The 12,566-nt window shown below is 38.8% G+C and overlaps 1 protein-coding gene across 1 annotated transcript in view; it reads left to right on the top strand.

Moving 5' to 3' along the window:
• LOC146780157 (hydroperoxide isomerase ALOXE3-like) overlaps positions 1-12,566 on the top strand; it is a 401,982-nt gene that overhangs the window by 198,012 nt on the left and 191,404 nt on the right. The gene's annotated exons all lie outside the window — the stretch shown is intronic.

Raw genomic sequence — 12,566 nt, 5'->3', positions numbered from 1 at the left:
TGGAAAGAGCTTAGAGAGGGTTAGAGAGGCGGTTTAGAGAGGGCCATGCAATCACTCACAAAAGAATAAGCCCATTGCTATTCATAAACAACAACTCTATACGTTTATTTAATCAATCAATCAGGCAATTTGTTAAGCGCGACTACTCACCCGTAAGGGTCTCAGGTAGGGGTAGCGGGGTGCAGGTTCCAGTCCATCAAGGAGGGGGTTGGTCGAAGTGCCAGATTTTGAGGTTTCTTGCAAAGATGGGAAGCGATGTTGTCTGTCGGAGGTGGAGCTATAAAGGAGGCAAAATAGTAGTATATTTCTCCAGCTCAGTGGTGGAATAAGCCCAGCATCACATGTGGCTAACCACTGGTACGGCAGTATCCTCCTATAGAAAATTATAGTGGAAGGAACTTAAAATAAAAGCCTGCATGAAATAAGGTTAAATTAAATTACTTAAAGTAGTAGAAAATATACATAAATATAATTTCATGTTAAAAAATATCTGAAAATAAAACATCTATTATTCAATTTTTACATATTTTAACAACCCTTTTTGAATGAATAAATTATTATAACATTGACTTTTGTTAAAGTGTAATTGAATTACTTTTAAATAACTCTGTACATCACTTTTAATAAGTATTATTGCATACGAATGAATTATTTACTTAAACTTCAGAAAATCTTTTTAACTAATTTAATATATTTAAATTGATTAAAGATTTAAAACAAGATTTAGTTAATAGTGGTATAGCATTTATGTATTGTGTTCTACCTTTAAAATACGTATATAAAATTAATTTACAATAATATTTAACATTGAGATATTTTTACCAATAAAATATTGACTTTCGAAAGTGTAAATATGGCAATACATGCACTACCATTGAATTAGTAATGAAATATTGAGGTGTGTTTTAAGTTGCAATACCATCATGATTAAATGTGTTGCTATTTAATATGGCTGCTTGTATATTGTTTTTCTAACTACAATCAACTTTTAAAACCTGAGATTCCAGGTGGCTAATTTTTCCAGATTTTGCTTTATCCTTTCTATAGGAAATATTTAACATGACTTTGGTGCAATCAATTCTTAGAGATGAAATTCAATGTTTCAGTATACATTTTGTACACTGAAAACTCTGAATTAATAATTTGTAATATGGTCATTCATTTGCCATAGGAAATGTTTGCCTAATCTAAATATGTTTCTCAGACTAGGTTGTTAGTTCTGATATTAATTTTTGCACTTTATAGAAAATATTGAACATGTATTCATTATATAAACATGGATTGGGTCATTGAAATGTGATTGATAAGACTGCCCTGATGTAACTTTTTTTTGGAATCTATGAATCAATTGTTTTAGCCAATAAATTTGGCTGGCAACTTATTTTCAAAGAACACCTTGCAAAATTATGTATTGCTTGTTATTAGAACAAATTCAGCCATTGTTTGATGGTGCACCAATACCAGAGGCAAATCATATAGAAAAACTGTCCATCAGCAGAGGACTTATCAAGTTTCAGAACACAATGTCAGTGCCAGTTCAGTACCATGAGCATTGGGCTGTATATAGATTAAATGATTGACATATATCTTCTCTCTATCCACTGTTTCCTAGCCTGCACTCCTGATAATGGAATTCTTCCATGTTGCACCTTCCCAATTGCACCTTCAATCTTCTAGCACTAAGAGTTCAAATGAAAACCACCTGTAATAACAAAGAAGCTAGAACATGCCACTGAGAAGAAAAGATGAAAGAAAGACAAGAGTTATAGTCTATGTTCAAGTTCAGAGAAAAGATTGCCTAAAAGGGACAACAGGCTACTTCTACTCTGTTAGAGGAAAGATCAATCAAGACACTACAGATGAAAGGTTTAAAGAATGTGTTGGATGTAATTACAATAGTCCTGCACACAAAAAGAGGTAAAACAACTTAGACTGAAGACAATCTATTACTAAGCATTTTTCGACAGCACAGTTGAAAACAATTTTAGAATACTTTTCATTTTAATAAAAACATAAACCAATTGGAAAAAGCAATTACATTTCATGGTAGGACTGGGAATAAAACAGTACATGACAAGGGACACAGACACATGATGCAATAGATCATAGTACCAGGACCAAAGGGACTTGTATGGTACCCTATGTACATTAAGATGGGATGTGTATTCAATAACTGTATGAAGGAGGCAGTGTTAGCGTGAGTTCTCAGCAGGATGGGAAAATAGTTTCATAGGTAAGTGGTGATCATTTAGTAAAGATTGTCTCTCTTGAAACGTACTAAATTTCGATTTTCAAGTAGGAATGAGTCCTTTCTTCTCAGACCCTGTAGGCCTCTTGTGACAGTCAAACAGTTAGGTAGATACAGTGGGCTTTTCAAGTAGCTAAGTTTATAAACCTGACACCAGACCTTAAATTTGATTTTCACTTCTAGCCAAAGCCAGTGTAGCTTTTTCTCAATTGGTGAAATCCAGCTGAAGAGACAAGACTAGTTGCTGAGTGACAGATGCCATATAGTAGACAAAAACATCACCCAGAGAATGGAGGAAATGAGCTCCACCCTCTTCCTAGTTATTTGTGAGGTGGGAGAAGTTCCAAAACAAGCTTTCAAAAATATGCACTGAAAGTGAATTTTACTACACAATTTTCCAGGTACATTTGCTGAGAGGTATTAAGGTTCACCAGCCTTTCTAAGGGGGGTAATAATCACTTATCCAGAGTAACCAGAGGGAATTGTTCATCGAAGTACTAAATCATGTATGTGCAGAGAAAGAAATTGTACCAGATATAAAAACCGGAATAACACGAGATGCATATGGCATTTTTTTTGCCAATTTGTTATTTTCTTCCAGGTCCATGATTAGCCATACAAGGGAGCCCATCACTTAATATTTTTAAGGGCCTTTCTTACAAAATATTGTTACCGACAAGTAGTGCTGAAATTGAAAAAAATTACTCCGGGAAAACATAAATTGAGGGTCAAGGTGTCGCAGAGGAAACGGGGGTGGAGGCGAGGGGTGGTGCTTTGAAAAGCAGTCTTTCAACCTTTACTTTTATTTAAAAAGCAGTACAGTGCTAAATGGTGGCAACAAGGACAACTGTGACAGGATATCCATTCTTGCTTACTTAATTTTTCCCAAAGATGCCGAATTTTAAAACATCTTACAGGGTTAATATACCTACTGCAGAGATCTTCTTTGTGTGCCTAACCATTTGGAGGGGATTATAATACCTGTAAGATAGCTCTGGTGGTTAATGTACTTCTGTGAGAGTTCTGCTTTTTGTCCAAAGATAGTTTTGCCTCATAAAGTAGTATAGAAGGTTAATGTTCCTGCTGCAAAGCACATCCTGTACAATGAAGATCACAGAGTTGACTTTTATCACTTAGATCATTTTGATATTTTCAGTTCATAAGTTGCAATCCTTCTAATGTAGCACAGTGATCTATTTATCAGCATCAAGGAGCTGCATGCAAACTATAAGTCATAGGCTTAGATCCTAATTGACTTTTTTCTCAATTTGTTATTTATCTAAGATTCCAAGGGAGGTCAATCTGGGAATTAATAAAGTGTTGTTAGTACAGACAACCCAATCACTGAACTACATTTTATATCCTGACATTGTGTTTCTCCTGACTGTTCACTCTTAGCATACAATGTCTATAAATATGGACGATATGTTATTCCTATAACTTATAACTTGCATTGTCTTAATTAACATTTTCTATGCATTTTTTGATTTATTGTGTCTCTGGGTGTTGTGCATTGCACTCTGACACCCTACACTGGGATACGTACCACTATAAAAGAATTAAATAAAAAATAAATTTGTAGGTGGCCATTAAATCATTACACATAGGTAGATCTTGCATTCTTACATTAGACACACATTCTTACATAGGGGGTCTAAACAAAGTCAAAATCCTTACTCCAAATCATAGATGCTCTAAAGTACTTGTGAAGAGTTAAGCTATGTGTCTTTGTTTCCTTCGATTGCATTCGCATCTATGTGTTAGGCTTCAGATGTCCCACAGCCAAGATCACACCAGAATAAAAGAAGAGCTGATGGTTCTTTAAATCAGGCTTTTTTTTGTGCCTATCTGGAAGTGAAAATAAGAAAGATCCCTCAACACCTCCATGTTCCTGCACCGACCAGAATGCATACAATGTGAGGGAGCTGCTGTATTGTGTCCCAATAATTGTGTCTTGTCTTTACTACAAAAATATTATAATTTTTTAATATCCCTTTGCCATGGGTAAAGGGATTTTGCTGTCTTTTTAGGAGGAAGACTTTCAGAGGCAGAAATACTGCTTAATGCAGTGTCTCCCCATTTGTTTTTCAATTTTATGCTGGTTTCAGACTCTGCACATTGGAGCACTGCTGTCCAGTGCACAATATGCATGTGCTTTGTTCCTTAAAACATAGAACTTGACAAATCACTGATTGGCATATTTAAATCTCCTCTAAGGTCACAGTATTTGGTGTAAAAACTGCACCCATGGCATGGAAAGTTGAATGTCGCATTTGGTCTCCAACAGTTCTTATTTTGAGTTGGTGTTGTCGGTGGAAGACACCTGCATTTATTTTTGTGGACCAGCATTTATTGTTCCACATCAGATATTTCACAAGATTAAGAGAAGGAAAACCACACAAATCGGAAAAACTGAAAAAATATCACAAAGGTAGAAAGCAAAAAGCAAGAACCACGCAAGAGTGATATAAAGGGGACAGGGTGTCTGTTAATTAAAGACACTGACATTTAATTGCATCAACTGAAGACTTCTGAGCAGGGACTTTGGGCATCTGCACTCTCTTTTACAAACTAAGCACTGAACTGCAGCACTTACTGTGTCTGCCACTATTGTGACAATAACCTTTTTTTGAGGAAAAAAACTTCCTTTAAAAAAAAAAAAACAAAGTCACCCCTATATAGTCCTTGCAGCCCTCAAGGTAGTGTACATGATATTAAAATGTGTGATCTATAGAAAATCTATATTGCCATGGCCCTAGAGTGGCAAGGCCTTAAAATCTATTTGGACTGTGGCAAGCCAAAGTAGTCTTAAATAGAAAATCAGAGTACAGATTTAAATACTAATATAGCTATCTCTGGAATGGAACATGCTAGAGAAGAAATTAAATAACTCTAAGAAACTGATTATTGATTGGGGAGGTAGAAGCCCCACTCAGGCAAAAAATACCAATCTTGTCAGGGTGAACTAAAAAAGTCATAAAAATTATCTGTGCCTACCTAGCTTGGCACAAAGTAGTAAGACAACTTACAGGCAAAATATGGTGTAAATGCAGCACACAAACAGTAATACAGTGAAAACACAAAACAATAAAAATTCCAAACAAATTTTGAAACAGTACAGTACATTTTAATAAACAAAATGATAGAACAATGACAAAAATGTAATTAGTAGAACTGGAGATATTGAATTTCAAAGTTCAAAAGTATTGTGCCTAAAAACACAAAGCACCACTCGAAGTCATATGGTTGTGCTAGACCGGAGAAAAGTCACACATTCAGGCCAAACGTGATGGAATACAGACTGGAAACAGGTACCAGGTTAGTCCCGCTGAAAAAGTTACCGTCTCAAAGTCCGGTGCAAAGACTTCTATTCATGTTGGATGAGGCTGCGAGAAGTGTGAAGAGTGCTTCAGATGATCTTCACTGTAGCACGAACAGCAGGGCATGCGGTGTGGGTTATTGTTGCAATAGCGCAAAGAGCTGGTCGGCATTGCAGACAGTTGCTGTTGGAGCTTCACATTGGCAGTCACTGCTGGCTGTCGTTTCTGTAGCCTGGAGTGCAGATCTCTCATTGCCAGTTGTTGCTGGCGATTGCTGAAGTGCACTGAGCCATGTTCACTGGCGCTTCCTGCTGGTGGTCATCACAGGCGGCCCAGTCCTACCACAAACTGACCAATTCATGAAGAGCCCAAAACTTAAGGACTTCTCCTTCTATTGAGGAGGAGGGCACTCTGATGCCAGCCAAGGTTCTAGGACTTGGGAAAGCACGCCTTAGGAACCAGGAATTGCCTCTAGGAGCAGCCAGCAGTGCTTAGACAGATCCAGTTGCAGCAGGTCAGCTAGACAGTTGCAGGGAGGCCTTTGGAGCTTGTTGTATCCCTGTAGCCCAGACAGGAGGTCAGCCAATTAACACTTGGAGTCACTCATGTTAGCATGGAATGAAATGAACAGGTCCAGTCTTCCTTCTTAGATTGCAGGGCTGTCCTCGAGGAGCAGAGCAGCCCTATGGGGATCAAGGCAGTCCTCAAGCAACAAGGCACTCCTCTGGCAGCAGCAGGGCAGTCCTCTGAGGGCAAGGCCACCCTCAAGTAGCAGGCCAGTCCTCTGGGGGTAGTCCTTCTTTTGTGGTGCCCACAGGTCTGGGAGTGTACTGAAGAAGTGTTCTGAGGTTCCAATATTTATACCTTGTTCCAGCCTTGAAGTGGGGGGAGTCCCTATTCAACCCTCACAGCTGGTTGTGGAAAGTCCTTTACTTACCCTGCAAAGGTTCCAAGAAGTCTTGGGTAACAAAAGGCTTGTGTCAGGTTATTTTGTGTGTGCTGGAGGCAAGCCCTTAAAAGTGTAGTTGGGAAAGGGAAGAGCTCTGCTCCCAGCCATACTCCTTTGTCTCACTGTCTGGGAGGAATAAACAAAGACCAACAGCAGAGCCATTCACAATGATGTGACCCAAGACACTGGCAGCAGCAACCAAATGTTTAGGACAAGAAAATGGCAATGTTTTAAAATCAATTTCAGAATTGTGACTTAAAATATGGTGTTACCATTAAAGAGGATTCTCAATTACAATTCATTTGTCTAAACATAACATTTCTATCTGCTCCCAATCAAAGATTAGCACTGAATAAATGTAATAAGGCAACCCAATGTTCGTCTATTGGACAGTTGTACCTTACAGTAGGGAAAATGAATTTAGGACTTTTTCACTACCAGGGCATACTAAGCAAACATGCTTTAAATACAAAGCATCCTGCACTATGAGCCTTGAAGGCGTACTTTAAAGGGGAATTATACATATTAAAAAGGAAGGTTTAGGCCTGGCAAAAGGTTTATTTTGCCAGGTTGAAATGACAGTTTATAACTGCACTACAGGCTGCAGTGGCAGGCAGGAGACATATTTTAAAGTTTTACCTTATTGGGTGGCACAATGGGTGCTTCAAGCCCACTAAAAGAATTTCATTTTAAGACCCTGCGTACGGGTAGTACCATACACTAGAGATTTACAAGTAAATTAAATATAGTAATCAATAATATGCCAAATAGACCATAATTTATGGAGAGAGCAGAAGCAATGTTCGCAGTGGCTAGCAGTGGTTAAGTACAGAGAGTCCTAATGCCAACAAAAAAGAATTCAGCAAAACAGGGGTGAAGGCAAAAAGTTTGAGGTGACCCTGCAGAGAGGGCCAGATCCAACAATCACTATTTTTAATAGTGCTTAAAAATTAAATTCAATGGTAAAATTGGATTTTAACACATATTTAGGAAATACAATTTTCAGAAACTTACCTTTAACCTGCCTGTCAGAAGCTAACTGACATAAGAGTCTGACAGCTCCCAGCCTGTGCTCAAAACCTGGAATGGGTGTGAAAGTAGTGTGAAATGCCTCCCAGGTGAAAACTAAAAGCTGCCACAGAATATTCATAGTTGGGGCTGTGGGCATCCTGTTAACACCACACTGTCAACCCTTTCTTACAATGTCTGTAAAGGTACATGTAACACTTTGGCACACTTTAAAGGCAGTGAGCAGGATGCCAGACCAATTGCTGTGTATCTTTCATCTGTTTTCTGCAACTCAGTGTTTGTCCTACCAGACTTAAGGCTCCAATATAGTGCATTCTTCAAACTGGATTTTCATGTTAGATGAGGGAAGACACTGGTGATTTCTTTATGACACTCACACACACCAGTTCCTCAGAGCACAGGTTTAGTGTAGCCGAAGATATTGGCCATCTTACAGCTGCCCTGGCATATAGCATTTTAGGGCTGTTTGGAGTAAGGCAAATACGAACTAGTGAAATGGTGGGTAGAGTTTCCCTAGGAAGTTATCCCCTATTGGTTATGGAGCATCCAAGAGTCACCCCACCCACTAACTGGTGGCAAGCATAAATGTAGTACCACAAGGCACCTGCAACATAACACTGCTGGACTTGCAAAAGGACACCAGGCAGACTAAGCATGCTGCACTTGGCATCTATAACTTGTGGGAAGAATTTCAAGAGATTGGGCCCCTTTTCACTCGAAATCCCTATACGGAAAGGTCTCCAAGGATCAAAAGGCTTAACCCCTATGTGGCTCTAGAAGCATAAAAAAGCTGGAGAGTATACCTATGAAGAATCCTAGCTGAACACTAGCAGCTGGACTGGTACTGGACTTTGCTGTTTCCCTCAGCCTGTCATCCTGACAGTCTCTAGGTTTTCCCCATGAGGGCCTGAAGGCTAGGTTGAATTGCAGGTTTTTTCACAGAAAAATGTCTCTTTTCAGATTGGAACTTAGATACTTTTTGGAATTTCCCTACTTTCAGGCCCCAACTTTGTGTATCTGAAACTTAACGCATCACAGTTGTCCTCATATTGTGTCTAGGTCCCATCTACTGCAGCCATCAACTGCCTTTGGCGCTCTGCACATTTTGGTGCTATTTTAACTCAAATTCTTTAAAAAATTGTATCTTTGGTTCCCCTTATTGGAGTTTTGTCATTCTGGTGTTATTATATTTATTGAATTTGTCTTTAATTTTATACATTAGAAAGAGGTTTTAATTTTTTTTATGTTTTGCACCCGATTTTATCTATTTTATAATTTTAATTCACACTGTTTCTTTCTGTTAATTTATGTTACCAGTACACAGCCTCTCACAAGGTAGCTTGTGAGAGCTGCACAGGTTGATGGACCCCAGTTAAACGTTCTTTTGAATTTTGACACAAGTTCCTAGTCTGTGCTTTTCTTTGGCGCTTTGGACACACCCCCTCTAATGGAGGGCTACTTAACTCAGGTGAAAGCAGACACGCACAGCGGGCGCTCCGCTGGCGCACCGAAAGTGTGCCAGAGGCTAGCCCACCTGGTGCAGTTCTCGGTCGGACAGCGCAAAGTGCCAGAAACCCTGGCCAATCGAACACCAGATTTGTTGAATATGAACAAACAAGGTAACACTACTGCATGTCCCCGCACAGATGTTAACAGAATAGGAACTCGCTTTAAAAGTAGCAATTGTCATCTCAAATTGGGAATCTTTCCATGCCTATGAGAAAGCTCAATAACAATGAATACTCCAATTCAGGGCAAGATACGGTCCAAAAATAATAAATATGAAAACATGTGCCTACTTCTCAACACACTCCCTGATGAAGCATACAGTAGAATTTAAGGAGCTATTAGACCACACCGACACGAATATAGCATTCTTAACTGAAACATGGGAGGATGAGGCATCCACCCCAGATTTCGTAGCATGTCTGCCAGAAGGCTATGAAGCTTAGACATGATAGACCACTCGGGAAAGTCGGTGGTCTGGCAATATTTCATCGCGATATGATCAAAGCATCAGTGAAGACCCTTCCTCAACTTTATTCAGAGGCTCTACTATTTGCGCAAAAAAATTATAAATAATTATACCCTTAATAGTGGTTTGATTTATTGCCCTCCACGCCTAAAAGAACAATTCACACAGGCGTTTCCGTACTTTATGGAAACCTGTGTTGACTACTCATTTACCATTCTAGGTGATTTTAATTTTCATCTAGAACAGAGGGACGATAAAAACACAAACGCTTTTACACAATTTTGAAAGTTATAATTTTTGATCTTTTTGCTGCTGGTCATATACATGATAGCATGTTTGCCAACAAATTAGATTTAAGGATTGATAAATAAGTCCCACTTACGTGGACTGAACATAAAAGTTCTCCTGTTTAAATTAAACATACCTATGAGTAAATCCGATCGAAATCATGAACCTACAATATGCACACACGAGGCTTGGAAAAAGATGGACAGTCTCAAACTTGATGCATTGCTGAAATAAGCAATCCCCTCACCAAACGATGATGTAGAGCAGGCTTCAAGGGACTATAATTCATGGATAAATGAGGCGGAATCGCAGCTGGTCTAAATAATCTAAGTATGCCACTGGAATACGCCCTCACACCATGGTTTTCCCAAGATCTTTGGGAGTTAAAGAAAAAATGTAGGTACACAGAGGAGGTGTGGAGAGTGCACTACAGTCCTCAAGAAAAACTAAGCTATAAAAAATTATTAAAGGAATATGAAAAGGAGATCAAAGCAACTAAAACCAACTTTTAAACCAATTAAATATAAAAGTTCCTCCAAGGACCCATTTAAAACAGTTAAAGCACTATCTACACTTGGGAATCAAAATGAAATCACAGCCAGTCAAGATCTCTGTGAAGAATTTGTAAATGTATTTTTTAATAAAGTTAATAATATATATCAAGAATTCACCAGTCAAACGACTAATGCGTCCCCGACTTTAAATACATCTAACACTGCCACAATCTTAGTTAAAGATGCCCAAGACTCCTCCCCTATTTTTAGTACTTTTAGGCAGCTTACACAGACCAATTAAACTCTTGTCTAAGGACTATTAAATCTGTATCTCCCACTGATCCTCGCCCTTAAGGGGTGCTGTACTCGGTCTCGGATACTATTGCATTACATCTTATTACAATAATGGACAAGATCCTGGAGACTGGCTGTTCCCCAGCACTCTGGAAAAAAGCTTCAATACTACCTCTATCAAAACACCCACCCTGGATCCTACTGAAGAAAATAATTATGGGTCCATCTCAGTCCTACCATTACTAGACAGAATTCCGGAAAAAGTAATGAATCAAGAGATCATCCTCTTTCTTGACACTAACAACTGCCATGAACCCACACGACATGGGTTTAGGCCCTGGCACATTACAGAATCTGCTCTTCTGGCAGCCACAGAGGAGAGTAGGTCTATTGTAGACAAAGGAGACAGTGGATTCTTATTGGACCTATCAGCCGCACTTGATATGGTGGACCACTACTCCCTCATTAAGCACCTTGAAATAATAGGCATAAAAGGACCAGCTCTCATTCTTATCAGATCCTTTCTCACTAATGGAGAACAAGTGGTCTCCCTGGGGCATTTCACATCCACCACTTTTAAAATCCCCTGTGGAGTCCCTCAGGGGTCTTCATTGAATCCAACTCTTTTTAATGTTATGTCACTCCACTAGCAGAGCTGAATAAATCATTTGGATTCTCTTCATGCTCTTACGCTGACAATACCCAATTAGAGGCATCTATCTCAATAAAGTGGGTGCTCAGTTCAAGGTATGGATGAATAGCATTGCTCAATGGAGGGACCTAAACTTTCTCAAACTTAACTCTGATTAAACAGAGGTCTTGTTGTTTGATAACAATGACACATTTTGGAACAGGACCTATTGACACCCAACTTAGGACCCCTACCAGTACCAGAGGAGAAAGCTAGAAACCTGTGTAATGTGTTCAACAGAAGATTAACATTTATTGAACACTCTAACCAGGTAACATCCTCTTGTTTCCTTATGTTAATAATGGTCTTAAGAAAAATACTGCCATACCTCGCACTTGAGTTGAAGAAAGCAGTAGTCTTAGCACTTGTCATCCCTAAAACCAATTACTGCAATGCAGTATTTGTAGGATCTAAAACAAGAGTCCTTAATAAACTTCAAATGCTCCAAAATGCAGCAACCAGAGTTTTTTTACATCTTCCAAAATTCTGCTTGGTCACTAAGTCTATACGAGAGTTACATTGGCTCCTTATTCAAGCACGCATTTAATTTAAAGCACTCTGCTCGGTCTACAATTGGCTACATAAAGAAGGCCCATCCTTTCTTCAGGACATCTTTAAGTGGTACACACTCTGGAACCTTACGCTCTAGTACTGTTAAGAAGGTGCAAGTACCCAGAATAAAAAAAGGATAATTGGGGAGGGTGAAGGTTCTTCCGCTCCCCCTCCAAATGGTGGAACCTGCTTTCAGACCACCTGAGAATCCAAGATAACCTATTGTAATTCAGAAAAGATCTAAAAACTTGGCAGTTCAAATTTACTCTTTGATTGTATATTTCAATGATCTCAATCCCCTGTTTAAACGTATGTCAGCGGCTTACCGCCATACATCATATCTTCAATTCTGATCTGGTGATTCAAGGATGTAAGGATGCCAGTGCCAAGATGGCTTTTTGGTGTTAGTGTGCTCTATAAAAAAAAACATAACATAACAATGTGTTGCGCTTTTGATTTTTTGTTAACTGGTTTGGTACCACTCAATGCTTAACACATTTTCCTTAAATTAAGCCGGTATGCTTTGTGCCATAAATTAAGCTGGTCTGCTTTGTGCAATAAATACCAGTGATTGACCCCAGGTTTAAGTTATTGAAACCTTTGACTGCAACCAACAGGGTTAGTGACTTTATTACTTAAGGTGTACAACCATCAATTTCAAGTAATAGTTAACTTTTTCACAAGTCCCAATTGCATCAAATATTGAAAACACTCACTTTGAAATGC

Source organism: Triturus cristatus, chromosome 12, assembly GCF_964204655.1.
Source record: "Triturus cristatus chromosome 12, aTriCri1.1, whole genome shotgun sequence".
NCBI lineage: Eukaryota > Metazoa > Chordata > Amphibia > Caudata > Salamandridae > Triturus > Triturus cristatus.
Note: the sequence above shows the minus strand (reverse complement) of the source record. Positions and strands in the feature narration are given on the sequence as shown.